This window comes from Chenopodium album, chromosome 16 (assembly GCF_948465745.1).
Source record: "Chenopodium album chromosome 16, dcCheAlbu1.1, whole genome shotgun sequence".
Lineage (NCBI taxonomy): Eukaryota > Viridiplantae > Streptophyta > Magnoliopsida > Caryophyllales > Amaranthaceae > Chenopodium > Chenopodium album.
In genome coordinates, this window is record NC_137849.1 from 4,725,979 (window position 1) to 4,741,399 (window position 15,421).

The 15,421-nt window shown below is 34.1% G+C and overlaps 1 protein-coding gene and 1 pseudogene across 2 annotated transcripts in view; both read left to right on the forward strand.

The window, feature by feature from the left end:
* Positions 1–15,421, forward strand: part of LOC145586119 (superoxide dismutase [Mn], mitochondrial-like) — a 62,913-nt gene that overhangs the window by 36,224 nt on the left and 11,268 nt on the right. The gene's annotated exons all lie outside the window — the stretch shown is intronic.
* On the forward strand, positions 1,388–9,928 carry LOC145584731 (UDP-xylose transporter 3-like; annotated as a pseudogene). The gene is made up of 9 exons (XR_014100402.1): positions 1,388–1,471; positions 1,634–1,691; positions 1,792–1,978; positions 6,392–6,576; positions 6,897–6,964; positions 7,819–7,951; positions 8,378–8,539; positions 8,633–8,902; positions 9,206–9,928. The product of XR_014100402.1 is annotated as a UDP-xylose transporter 3-like (transcript).

The following is a 15,421-nucleotide window of genomic DNA, read 5'->3' on the forward strand; positions in this document are numbered from 1 at the left end:
TTTCTACCTCATAAAAATATATTCTAAAATGCACATGATATATATATATATATATATATATATATATATATATATATATATATATATATATATATATATATATATATATATTTTCCCTCTATTAGATTGCTTGATGTTAATAAATTATATACTCGAATAATAAGGGTCTTGTTTGGTAAATGGCTTTTCATTGGCTTTTTGATTGGCTTTTGGCTTTTGGCTTTTTCATTTGGTCAAACATCCAAAATTCGTGTTTGGTAAATGGCTTTTTCAGCTAGCTGAAAAGCTGGCTTTTAAGCCAAAATGAAAAGCTACTTGGAGTAGCTTTTGGCTTTTGGCTTTCTAAGTTACTAATAACATTCAACAGCCAATTTTACCAAACATGTTTACAGACTAATAAAAAGTCAAACAGCCAACAAAAAAGCCAATACAAACAGCCAGTCAAACCAGCTAATCAAACCAGCCAACAGCCAATTGCCAAACAAGGCCAAGATGTCTAAAAACTTAGCTTTATGATATTCTATAATTTACTCTCAAATATGTTCAAAAGCTGCACTGAGGTTTGACAACCTTCACTCGGAGACATTATTTATTTGAAGTCCACGTCATCATGTGTGAGCATTTCCAATTTTTCATAAGATTTTAGTAATTAAATTGCTTTCAGATCAATTGTTTTCTTAGTAGACACTAAACATTACTCTGTATGTCTTAATACGAAGTATAATGTTTAGTGAAATAAAAGTTCTCCGTTTTCTTGTCTCAATTCATTCGTTATACATACTAGGTTAGAATCCCGTGTAATGCACGGTTGTTAAATATTTTTGACAATAAAATTACAAAATATTACATAAAGTATATAAAAGATATTCAGAAATATTTCATTTGGGTATATATGGAATTTTTTTTTTTTTTTTTGAAGAAACGTTGTAGGTGCCTCTTATATTGATAATTTGTCCAATAAATTATAGGGAGAAACCTCATAAGGGGCATGGTTCTCCCAAACTTATTCATCACCAAAAGGTGTTAAATGGGCTAAATTATGGGCAACAACATTACTGTCCCGTTTAACATAACACCAAGCAACGAAAATAAAAGAAAAAATCAAGAAGATAAAATTTCATCTAAAATTGCATCAAGGTCAGTAAAGAAGCGAGAAGTGAGAAGCAAAAAAGGAGAGAAAATTTTTCACAAGGTAATGACAAGTGTTATGGAAGGATTTGCTTTTATTATAGGGTAAATAGTAGATAGATAGATAGTATTAAATCTGAGTATGGGAGTATGAAATACTCCGTTTTACTTAATTAATTAATTGGCCATCCGAAATCAAGATTCAAGAAAAAAAAAAAAAAGATAAAAAAAAATAGGGAAGATCCTTGCTTACTACTGTTAGGTAGTATCCTACTACCAGCATTTCGAGATCGACAGCGCAACTCGAGCGTTCAACTCGCCAATTTATAACTTTCATTTAAAGGCAAGATCTTCCCTTTTCATTTCTTTCTTATATTCTTAAATATAATTTGTCACCCAATTTTTTATTTTTATTTTCATTTAAAAAACCAAGTAATTTTAATAAATAGTGTTCTACCTTTCATCACCCTACCCTTCTACTACCCCTTTTCTTGCTTCCAATCAGATCTGCTCTACATTCTCTCAAAATTGTCAAAATTGATGATCTTTACCCAAATTTCGAGGTGGGTTTTTCTTGAATTTCAATTTTTACCAAAATTTTCTTTCTTTTTTGAAAAAAAATTTATTTTCTGATGTTCTTGTTTCTGATTTTTTTGTGGGTAGGTTTTGAAGTGGAAGATTGATCAGTGATAACCGACGAAATACAAGAAAAGGGTAAAAAGAAAAATGGGTGAAAATAGGGGTGGATTTCAGCTTGGAACTGTTGGGGCTTTGAGTCTCTCAGTTGTATCTTCTGTTTCAATTGTCATTTGCAATAAAGCCCTTATTAGTACTTTGGGTTTTCATTTTGGTAAGTTCTTATAATTCAATTTTGGGTTTTTATTAATGTCCTATAATTGTTTAGATGATAAGGTTTTAATTTTCTTCATTTTTCTTGCTGATTTAATGTGGTGCTATTGTTTTTAATCCATTTTGATATGTATGACCCTAAGGGCTAACTGTATGCGATTAATGGCAATGTCACGCGTGAATCGGTGTTATTAATGACATGTTTATGTGAATCCAATGTGTAAACATGGCTTGGGTTTAAGCTATACTGGTTCTTGATTTGGAGTGGTGTTGAGAATTCTATGATTTGAGATATAGTGATCTATCTATGCTTCATGAGGAAGAGGAAGTGGGTGTTGTTGAAATGAAGGGGATTATCAATTATGGTTTACTTTAATTTTTAGATTTTAGGATGTCCAAGAAATGGGATTGTGTTCCGTGCTTTAAATGGCCGTTCCCCATCAGAATGAATTTGATGGAACTTAAATCTGATTTCTAGCTATTAAGTGTTGTGGAGAAGTAGGGTACACACGCTTGAAAACCTGTATATTGAGTTATGATTGTTTTGGTTGACACCGTATCCATAGAATTGAGATCTTTGGTGATTCTTTACTACCTCGTCCTGCAAAAGATGGATTACACTGCTTTGAATGAGGATGTTTATTATGGGAGGTATTGGGTTTTTGGTATTATTTGAGGCTAAGACACATTGTAATGTAATGCATCGATGTTCTAATATCTTGCCCTTTTGGAAATGTGATTTTTGATTTTCAATACATCTCATGTCATGGGCTAGTATTTCTAGTTGCTATAGATTAATGGTGGTAATTTGTATAAAATTATCAAATGATAAGATGTACCTTCCATTAAGTTTTTTTCTGAGGTTGGAATCCAGTTATCTTTGAAATTTAGTAAGTGTATCCTTTGTTATTGTGGGTCATGGCCTGTAATTTTTATGGCTGATGACCCATGTAGTCTTTTTCATCAGACAAAGAAGGGAGCATAAACTTTTTTTTTTGGTAACATATAACATGGAGAAGCTAGTTGTCGCAAACAGAAAATGATACGGAGTACATTAATCATGAGTAAATATTGCAGCAGTTTTCAAATAGTTGTGGTGACCTATGTGGCTATGTGCATGGAATTGATTTCAACCAATAAGAGTCCTTCTTTCAAATTATTTGTCTTATGTTTGTCACCTTTTCATGTAAAAAAGGTGTTTCTTTTTCTTGTAATTTATTTTAATTACCTGTTGGCCAATCTTGACTTGTTAGAAATGAACATTCTACTGTGTCTTGACATCCTAGATCCTACAGGATCCACATCGAGTCATGTTATTGCAGGGTGTCGAGTCTCTTCGATCTGGTACTCTTTCGTTAAATCTAATGATGGAACTTTTAAAAACAAAAAGCTGTATGATATCATAGTTGTACTTGTATACGTTACGTTACCAATCCTCGAACCTGTAGCTTTGTGTTGTTCAGTAGTTGTTGGTGCATACTGTTCGTTCTATTACAACTGCAAATGTTGGCAGGTAAAGAATTTGTCACATTGTTGTAAAAAGAAAACTACTTGTCACGTGGACATTTACAAGCATTTTGGAGAGATTAGATAAGACTCATGATGAAGGGTGTTAAGCTTGCCTACATTTTATGTGAACCTATGAAGTAGGATGGTATGTTTGTGTAGGGATGAAGCTAGAAGCTACTCAAGCTAGTGTCATAGGGGGGGCATAGACATTATCAAAAACATATAATGACCCAAATGCATAACATGTAGTTTTCTATAACATTTCAAAAGAAAAGTTGTGGGTATGTAGCTACCTTATATTGAGTATATACTTCATTTAAAAAAAAAAAAACCCTATTATTCAGGAAGCTTTTAAACTTTAAGCTGAAATTGACCTAATTTGATTTGTAATTATCAGCATTTTCTAATCATAGACAGAACAGTGGTCAGCTAACAATTGAACAGTGATCAATGATTGGTCATATCTGGCTGTTAAAGGCTGAAATTGACCTAATTTGATTTGTAATTATCAGCATTTTCTAATCATAGACAGAACAGTGGTCAGCTAACAATTGAACAGTGATCAATGATTGGTCATATCTGGCTGTTAATAGCTCAAGGTTTTGTTCCTCTAATATAATGTCTTAATAGGTAGTTATCTGCCAAATTAGAAAGAAGTGTTATAAACTACTTTTCATATGAACCTATGAGGTCATTGACTGTTTAATGGATACTTCTTTTTTTTTTATTTATTTATTTTTTTTTAAAGTTTTTATTTATTGTTTAGTTTTATTTATGATGATCATTAGGAGGGGAATAAAATCTTGCGTCAACAAATTGCCAGGTTTCTAGCAATGGCAATGGTATGTATGATATCTGATATGGAATTATGGCATATAGTGCTGAAGTACTGAATCACTTGATACTGTGCCAAAAGTATCTAATAATTTTAACATGTCAAGTTAGAAAAGTCGTGTGCTATCCACGTAGACAAGAAAATTTACGTGAGTCAACCATTTGTCCAAAGTCTGTTGATAGTGCACGCTTTACATGTCCAGGGACTTAATTATGATTGTGACTGAAGTGCTAAGTACTTTATGGTTCATTATCAAACATAAAGAGCCAACACAGTTCTTGAAGCTTGAAGCAAAAACATCTTAATGAATGTCCTATTCTCCTATCTATTTTTGTTCTTATAGTTAAATTGATGATCGTTGCTGAAGTGATATTACCTAAAGGGGTATATAGATAACTCAATCCGCTCCTTAAAAGATTATACTTTTTGGGTTTGTCACAAATTTTAAGCATATACGTTAAGTGTGGCATTAAATCTATAGTGGATAAAGAGAGAGTGTTATGTTACATGGTAATAGAGTTTCTTTTATGTAGGGGAGAAAAGGAAATTATTTTTGAATGGAATATGCAAATAGTGCCAATGGATGGAGGAAGTTTATGTTAGTTCTAATTGCTTTTAGTTATTGAGTTATCTCTGATTGATGGATGTTAGTATGTTACATTATAACAGAATTGATAAGAAGGGGGTGTCTTTAGATTTTCCTTACAAGTTATGAATGCAAAATGAATACTGAAAGCCAAACACCCTGTAAACCAGTTCTTATGGTGATTTTAGACTCTAGGGTTGTCATTGCTTAGAACTTTAATGCAGATTTTGAGGATATGATTAGGTACTGTGAGGATGATGAAGAGTAAAATCTAAAACTTTATGCATGACCCAATTGGTAACTTGTGAACCTGTTGGGTAATTCACACTTATTAATTTATTATTCTAAGAGAATTCCGTAGCTGTTGTGCTGTTTCTCCATCTCTTTGGATAATATTGCTTGAATGCATGTAATTTTAGGCTTGTTAACTAAAGAGTAAAGTAGCAAACACGGTGTAATCTAACTGTTCTAAAGTCATTAATTGATACTGGAAAGAGCAAACACCTTGCAAAGCATCTTCTCTGTGCCACACGTTGCATTTTTTCAATATATATGGTGCTTGCGCTTTTCAAGAACTGCCCTTAACCTTTAATTTTCTCCCATAATATATTTCTGCTAATTATACTACCCTTGTTCCTAGATGATTGATAAGATTACAGGAGCAACAGAAGCCAGAAGGAGTAGGAGAGAGATTTTATTGTATGGGCATATATAAGAAATTAAGAATAGGTTTGAGAAAGAGTGTTATAAGTGGGGCTTTTGTAAGAAGTCCGGGAGTGTTTTAAATGGGCTACTAATGATAGTAGAAAATGTAATCAACAAAAAGGAATGTAGGTAGTATAAAATAGTGAGGGATTTGTGTTGAAATGTGGATGAAAGTATGAAATAATTTCTTACTCCCTTTGCTCTATACCCTGTTTGGTAAGGATTTTCTCAAATTTTCCCCTATAGATTGGAACCCATAGCCGCTTCTCTCTCTCTGATAATCGTAGTGTAGCTTTGGGTGCAGTGCAATAAATAGACTGAGGGAGTTGCTTTTTATTATATTTTGAGGAAATTAATGACTGGAGCTTGTTGGAAATCTTTAGTGCCTTATATCTTGAATCAAGGGGCATGCACCTAGATAATGATATGTCAGCTCATTGTATTCTTAAGGGTATACTTTGGCATTTTCTATGTGATCTTATGTCGTTAGTATTAGGATCTTTGAGGAAGAATATTGAAGAAGTCTCAACCTCTCAGTGTATGGAAGTAGTATCTTATAATGAATTAGAGTCTGTTTAGTATGTAATTATAATTCTTAATAGCCAATAACTTTTCCATTTCTGCAACGATGCAATCTGACATGTATTTTAACGGTGTCTATCTGAAGCTGATAATTTTGACTGTATGCCTGAAGTGGCAGAGATTTTAATTTTTGGTATGAATGTATTTTAGCATGTACACAGTAAACTAACTATTGTTACTTTCTTGTCTATCTGCAGCTACTACATTGACGAGCTGGCATCTGCTTGTTACCTTTTGCTCTCTTCATGTAGCTTTAAAGATGAAATTATTTGAACACAAACCCTTTGAGCGAAAAGCTGTTTTGGGGTTTGGCATTCTAAATGGAATATCCATTGGACTATTAAATCTCAGCTTGGGTTTCAATTCCGTTGGCTTCTATCAGGTATGAAACTTGCTAATTTCTTGTAATTTGTTGCATTGATAATACTAGAATATACTTAAGTAAAAAAAGGCTTGATGTTTTATGGGTCATTAAGGTCTGAAATCATTCCCTTTTCTGGAGTATGTGCTCAATGTTTGTGATTTAAATGCTTGTATATTGAGCATTATAGGACCTTATTTTTTAATTTATTTTTCTAGATTGGTTATGTGTTTAATCATGAATTATCCGGTCCCTGTTATAAGCTGTAAAGCACTTTGCCAGTTCTTGCATTTTGCTGTTAAAATATAGTTCTGAAGTTCTCTTGTTTTGGTTTTATGCAGATGACAAAGCTTGCAATCATCCCATGCACGGTCTTTCTGGAAACTGTCTTTTTTAAGAAACAATTCAGGTCAGTTGAAGTTTGACATTTTAATTGTGGTATATAGATGATTTGGATTCCATACTTTATGAGAGAGTTTTAGTAAATACGATTTATAATTATGAGCTTGCCTCGTTTTTGTTATCAATCTGGCATGACATTCATACAACCTCTTACCATTTCCGTCCTAGTCACTTGATCACATTTCTCAAGGAACAATAGAAATTTTCATTTTTATATAAAATGCTTTTAATACATATATATCATTCAAAAATCTCATACTTCTTTTCAGGAAGGACAGGAACACTCACTAATACAAGTAATTTAGAATGCATTCAAAGCATATTGTTGTTGGGCATATCCAAATTAAAGATAGTTCATACTTGCTCTATTTCTTTTTAACCGTAACCCATTCCTTTTAGGGAAGTTGCAAATTAATTGCAACTTTAATTTGGACAATGATTCTCTCTATCTCTCTGACCTACTCATCACATGGGTCACCCTTTTTTACTTTTTTTTATCTCTTTTCTCTCCTTAAATACCGCACACACACCCCACGTTGCAATTAAAAAAGAACGGAGGTGTACGCTTAGCTCGCACATAGATAGAGGATAAGATAACCTTTTTTGGCTCCTAAAAGGCCAAAAGAACTGCAACAGTCATTAGTATTGACTTTGGAAAGTAATTACATTTTGTATCAAATCCTTGTGCGAAGCAATTATTATCATTAGATAAAAGCAGTAAAAATAATGTTTGTGTATATACATAGAAATGTAGATGCCCTGCTGCTGTCCCTGATTTTACTTTTCTCTAGTATGGTGTTCTTGTTGTTGGAATTGGTATGTCTTACAGTACTAAAGTTTTCAATGATCTCCTTCATGCAGCCGAAGCATACAGAGCTCTCTTGCTGTACTTCTTATAGGTGTGGGGATTGCAACTGTTACAGATCTGCAGCTGAATGCTCTGGGATCTTTCTTATCTTTCCTTGCAGTGATCACAACTTGTGTTGCGCAGATTGTATCCTTTCTGAAACTGTCGTAGTATGCCCTTTCCCTTTCTGTTATTTCTATATGTGCATGCCTCTTATTTTTCTGACTACACAAATTAGCTTGATAGAAATCACTTGCTAATTTAGCAGAACACAGTTTTTGACAAATATTTTTATAAAAGCTCTGCATGTGGCAGAAAGGTTGAAATACCGCCTTATCTTGACGGTCAAAGCAATGACTGCTAGGTATTTATTTTACTTTCAGTGCCGTATGGAGGGATAAATTTTCTGATAGTTGTAACTTTGAAATGTATCTTGTCCTACTCAAAGTGTGTAAATCATTACTGACTGTTGTAGATGTAGAGATGTTGTGAATAAGCTTGGTAAAAGGTATATATAAACATATATGTGCGTGTGTGTATCTTTTGTTTAAGATCTTAACCATATCATTCTAGATGACTAATACCATCCAGAAGAAGTTCAAAGTTTCTTCAACTCAGCTGTTGTATCAATCAAGTCCTTACCAAGCAGCAACACTGTTGATCTCTGGGCCATTTCTAGATAAGCTTTTGACAAATCAAAATGTTTTTACTTTCAATTATACAACACAAGTATTGGTGAGAAGATAGATTTCCTTTTCAGTTTATTACTCTTTCCAGTGACCTTATTTTCAACTATATGTTTGACAAGTCTTTTGATTTGTTTTGCAGACTTTCATCATAATTTCCTGTTTGATTGCTGTCTCCGTTAATTTCAGTACTTTCCTTGTGATTGGAAAGACATCTCCAGTCACTTATCAAGTGCTAGGACATCTGAAAACATGCTTGGTTTTGGCATTTGGCTACATCTTGCTTCATGATCCATTTAGCTGGAGAAATATTCTTGGAATCTTGATTGCCTTGGTGGGAATGATTCTTTATTCCTACTACTGTACCCAAGAAACTCAGAAGAAGGCGTCTGAACCAGCACCATTGTCTCAGGTACTGTTTTCTCAAGATAAAAACTCCCAACTTTGACGGACTGTTTGGTAAGCAACATTGGTAATACCACCTTTGAGGTTGTAAATGAAAATTTATGGAGAAATACACATATTTGGGGATGGAGGTGCATCACTCATATATTGACATGAGGAATTCTTTGCAGAATTATATACAAACTCATTATCTTTTTTCCATATATGTTTTTTCTTTATCAAACGGGCTGTGAGTTATTTATGTAATCTGTATCATTTCACCAATTAGCTTTTTTTGGATGATATCTGAGGCTTTTTTTATCACCACTAGGTTAAGGGAGATGAGTCTGATCCTTTAATTAATCTGGAAAGTGGAGGCAAGGGGTCTACCTGATGGGAGTTTTCCAGAGGCACCTCTAAGGAACTCAAACAAACTTGTTTGATGGGTTCCTCGCCTTTGTATGCATGCCATTGATCAGCACTAGGAGAACTGCTTATGTGAAGATAATAGAGTTAGCAGTTAGCTGGGGTTCTCATGTAATGGCTGTCATCCCGTAGAACAACAGGTATGAGCGGTGATATGGGAGCTTTCAGCAATAGCTTGGCAGTTTGTTGAGTTTGGAGAACTGCCCTTCATTATCACCATTTTTGTCATACAAATAGTTTGGCAAACCCAATTGATTGAAAATCATTAGTCTTGTTTTTAATATAGTGCAAAATATGATCATAGATTCTATATATATCATCAAGATACAAAATTCTTGACACCTTTTAACTTTGAGTGTCGGCTCTATTATCTTTTGCGTTCATCATGATATTCAGGTTTGAGTTAGCTCAAATAGAAGGATAAATGTTGAAATGCTGTAAACAGCAAATAGTGCTTGGTTGGATGTAGGAATCTATCCTTCTCTGAGATATTGTAGTGTTCTTATGTCGTAGGAAGTGACAAAAATTGTTTGGTTGGCATGAGCTATTGAGCTTCCTGTAGAAAAATTTGCTTGCCCTGTGGGATTTAATAATCAACTACTTCGATTTCATGGAAGTAGATTTTCAAGGAAGTTGTACTTGTGTGTTTTGTCGACTGAATAACTTCACCGCAATTTTCATGTAAGACTTGGAATATACCGAAAAATAGAAAAGAAAAGGAAGGGGGGAGGGGTAGTTATGAAGCTCATGTTTTTCAAGGTAGTATCGCCATCCTGCACTTCAGATGTATGCGGTATGCTGTAGCACGCTTAACTAATAAAATGCTAGTTGTTGTAATTTCGAGTAAACTTTCCATCGAGCATTAACCTTAGGTGCTGAACAATCCTCGGCTCGTAAGTTGTAAGTATACATATTACATACACTTTACATTACAACAAAGAAAACGCTGAGGTTTTCCAAATTGATGGCTAGGCAACATTAGTCCCTGTATTTCTGTCCCTGTGTACCATGATCTATTTTCCTTCCTGTGAAAACTATATAATGCTTGATACTATGCTCGATTCCGGGAACTTCCTTATGCCGATGTCTGCAACGATGGTTACTTTGCTTGTGGCTTTCTTCATGTTCCAATTTATACCGAGAATATAGGAGCCCTTTTGCTTTTCTTAGTGGAAACTTTAAATATATTAAGCTCTCAGAAACAGTCCTGCCTATATTTTCAATATGGTAAGAAAATATGGTTTTTTGCCATGCATTAAGCCTTTAAAAACAAATTTCAGAGTTTGCATCTATTTATTAATCATCTATGTATTACGAGTAATTTAAAATTACATATTAGTAATCGTTCATTTGTTTTCCATATAAATTTTGAGTGCGGTAACTACTCACAGATTTCAATTGACATTATAAAATGAATACCCAAAAACATCAGATGAAATAAACCCTCTAAATCAATCAATAACAAACCATACAAGCCAGACGAGACAAAAATATTGTGTAATTGAATGAAATTGAGCAGTTTGAGCTTTGGGAAACAGGCTTGGAAAAAGGTGACAGGGGGTTGAATTTATTTGGGGCTTAGGCTTGGAAAAAAGTGCAATAACCCGATCTTAGCCTTCTAATTTCCGGTCAAAGCTCCGGCCATTTTTTTAGGTGACTGGGGTCGAATTTATTTGGGGTTTAGGCTGTTGATATTATGATTTACTTGCGGTTGAGTTTGAGGAATTGGTCAATTTAGATTTTATTTTTTTATTTTTTTTTATTCATAAATAAAAAAGTCATACGACATCTACAAAGAAATTTGAATTAAATAAATACGTGACAATGACAATTGAATCAAATAAAAACTTCCTTTCAGCAGAGCTACGATCGTTGTTGCACATTATATATTTTTCATACCCTCTTTTACATTGCTATTATTTACAACCTCTTTCGTTGAGGGTATCTATCGATCTGTTGTAGTCGTGAAGAAAATTTTCGTCTGATTCATCTGATTGTAATCGAAGGTTTAACCTCTTTTTCGATCTCGCACAAATCTTTACTCATGAAACAACTTGTATTATACTAAACTCAAAAAACAAAAACAAAAATAAAACTAGAACAAAGCCCACTATAGGGACACTTTCTACCTTCAAACCCACTATAGGGGTATTTACTACCTTCAAAGAGCGTAGATTTATTTAATTCAATAACAAAAACGTCAATTTAGATACTCTTATTCATGCATGATTCTATTTATATATTTCATAGAATTTTAGTTGAATTTATCTATATTTTATGCTAAAGAAATCCAGAATAAAAATAAATAAAAATATATAAATCCTCCAATTACAAAATTAATAATAATTAATTACTCTCTTTACAACTTTTGTCAAAGTTTTGTACTTTATTGTAATATTAAATTAGTAAGAAACATAAATGTATTTATTGAGATTTAAAAAGTTAAAAAATCATAATATTTTCAGAACTCTTCATATATTGAGGCAATTATATTACAATTGTCCTTTTCTACGTATTTTCTTCTCCTTGTTCTTTTCTTTAGATTTTGTATTAAAAAATTGAATTCAATCAATAAATAATCGTATTTCCATGAAGTGACGATATCATATAATCAACTAATTAAGGGTAAAATATTGAAATTTTGCATATTGACTATAGAAATGACTAAACTAAAGCAAAGAATTAAAACAAAACAACAAATTTAGATAAGTCAAACCCTTAGCTTTATAACCTAAACATGAGTCTCCTATTCGGTTATTCGTTACAGACCCTTTCATTTGTTGAAGTTATTTCACTTTCATTCTTAACATTTCTTTTTTGACGAAATTCCTTCCTATCTCTGTCCAATAAAATATAATCCAATTGGTCCCATTCAAATTCACCATTTGTTTATTATTATTATTATTATTATTATTATTATTATTATTATTATTATTATTATTATTATTTCTTTCCTATCATATTAATTACTTTTCAACAAACTATTAACCTTCCTATCAGTAAAGAAATGGACACAAAATATCTAACGCGGGGAAAATCATCCGGTAAAACCGTAAAACCCATACAAACAACGAGTATATGCAATTATCCACTGTTATGAAAATATAGGAGAGTACAAGAACCCTTGAAAGGGTGAGTGGTACAAGCGAACTCTTAGGTAGGAAGGCTTGTGAATAAGTATGGCTTCTTGTGTTCTATTTCGTGATTGAATACCTATGACTTATATTTATAGTTGAAGATAGGGGTTCGAAGAAATGGTCGAAAGATCCTAGAACTTCTTTCATCATTCTTGTAACCATAATATTCTAGAAAATTATAATGTTCATGAATTATATTTATTGTTGTTGCTTCCAATGTCAAGAATTCTCTAGAACATGAACTAATTAATTCTAGAGAAATCATAAGCTAATACTAACCTTGCTTGATTTTTTCGAAAACTTCTAGTATTATGCACAAACATTCCACCAAACATTGAGCTATAAAATTTGGGACACACCCAACAAGGTGAATATCACCTTTTACATGGTTCAGTTGGGTTCATCTATCAAGTAAAGTTTGGTGATTCATTGTATTGAAAAGTTTTGTAAAAAAACCACAAGATCGTAAAAGAAAAGAGGGAGAAAGGAATCTTGAAAAGGCCTACTTCAAATATAAACTTTCCAATTTGGAAAGTTTACAACCGCTTCACATTAAGATCTTGCTTCACATTTACTACCGCTTTAATTTTTTATTTTATCTTACTACCACCCAAATCCCAAAGTTATAGATATTGCTATCACTTAACGGAAACCGTTAAGATTCCGTTAAGTGGGACCCATTATTTCATTAAATAATAATTTAATTTATTGAAAAAAAGAAAAAAAAAACTTTTTAAAAAAAAATCCCAACCACCTCCCCCTCCCCTTCCCCGTCAACCACCCTCCCCCCTCCCTGTGCCGGCTTCGGTCGGTCGTGCCGACGCCCAAACGCTCCCTTAACGCCGGCGAACCCCACCTCCACCATTTCCCAAACACCACGCTGCCCGAAACCACCATGAACGGGTGAAAACGAAACCCTAAAACCCATATAGGGTGGTTTTGGGGGATGGATTTAGGGTATTGGTGGCGGTTTTTGGGTGGGAGAAGGGGAGGGGGGGTTGATTCAGGTTGGGAGAAGGGGAAATGGGCCGTTTTCGGTTGGGGGAAAGGGGCCGTTTTGATTCAGGTTGGGGTATTGGTGGCGGAGGAGACATGCACAGCCGCTCGTTGGTGTGGGTTGGACGGTGTATGTGGTGTGATTTGGGGGTAGCGTTGGACGGTGTGTGTTGGTGTGGGTTGGTGTGATTTGGGGGCAACGTTGATGTTGGTGGCGTTTGGGAAGGAGGTGGGCTGCTGGTGGAGTTCGCAGCTGCCGCACTTGCTACTGTTATTGTTTTGTTGCTGTTGATGCGGGGAAAGGGATGTGTGGGGTCGCCGGCACCGGAGAATCGTTTTTGCGCCGGCATTGATGGGAAAATGGAGGTTTGACGGTGGCAATGAGGGTGGTTGAAGATGGAGCGGTGGTTGGAAGGTGGTAGTGAGGTGGTTGGACGGTGGTTGGGCCCACTAACGGAAATAGTAACGGCATAAGGTAAAGGGTAGTAATATCTAAAATTTTGGGATTTGGATGGTAGTAAAATAAAACAATAAAAAAAAAATTAAAGCGGTAGTAAATGTGAAGCAAGGTGCTTTCGCTAGTAGCAAATGTCAAAATTTCCATAAACTTTTGAGAATGATTATAGACATTTTATACCGTAGGGTTGATCTTGATACCAATGGACTTGTATTCGTAAATGAGAGTAGCAATAATATCACATTACTTAACCTAGATGATCTTCAGAAAAAGCAACCTATTGGGTTAAGATGTTGCTTTTTGTGTCGGTTATAATTAACTATATACTACCTCCATTAACAACTATTTGCAACAAAGGGAGCCTGTGCGAACTCCTAGGCAAAACTTTTTAAACATGATTATTAAAAGTTATGGACATGTAATTAATTATTAATCAAATTTATTAAAAAAAAACAATTGCAATCAAACCAAAACCGTCCAGACCACCACCACATGCCACCCAGAACCACCACCCATGCCACCCAAAACCCATGAACAACCACCCACGCCACCCACAAATTGCCGAAACCACCCACAAACCACCGAAATCCACCCAAGAATGACGAAAACCACCCAAAAATCGCCAGATCTGAAACCCAAAAACCAAACCCACCCACGAAACAGCCACTTGCGAACCACCTAAACCCATGAAACAACAAGCCACGAACCACCCACAAAAGCCACCAACACACAAGACCCACTAATACCCACACACGAACCACCAACACCCACGAACCACCAATACCCACAAAATAACCACCTACCAGATCTGAGCTAACGAAACCCACACACAAACTAGATCTACTGAACCCACCCACGAAATAAGTAGAAATGAGGGATGAGAAATGAAGGAAATGAGAAATGAAGAAGGAAGAAGATGAAGATGGAGGAGAGAGATGGTGGGGAGATGAAATTAGGGATGAATCAGATTTTTTTGGGATAAAAGTTTAGATAATTGAGTTAGATTAGAGTTATAATAATTTGTAATTATGTGTAGTGTTATGTGTTAATAATTTTTAAATGAGGGTATTTTGGTCATTTTATCATAAAAAGTTACTATATTAAGAAAAAAATAGTTTTGTTGCAAATAATAGTTAGCACTTGTTTTTGGTAAATGTTGCAAATAATTGTTAACGGAGGTAATATATGTTTGTTTGTGGAACTGATGAGATAGACTGCTAACACAATTACATATACTTTGCTTATGATTATTGGTTCAATTCATTTCTTGTGCCACAAAAGATAAACTTGAAGGACATGATATTGGTGTTTTTGGAATGAGTGACCATATAATTCGGCCCTAGATTTGGGATTAACACCCACTTAGGCCATGTTCACTTCACTTTAAAAAAATAATATTAAGTAAAAAAATTTCAGTTCAGTAAAAATAATTTCAGTTCAGTAAAAATAAGTTCAGTTCAGTAAAATCCAGTTTTCTTAAAGAAGAATTATAATAGAAAATCAGTAAAAATAATTTCAATTCAGCAAAATA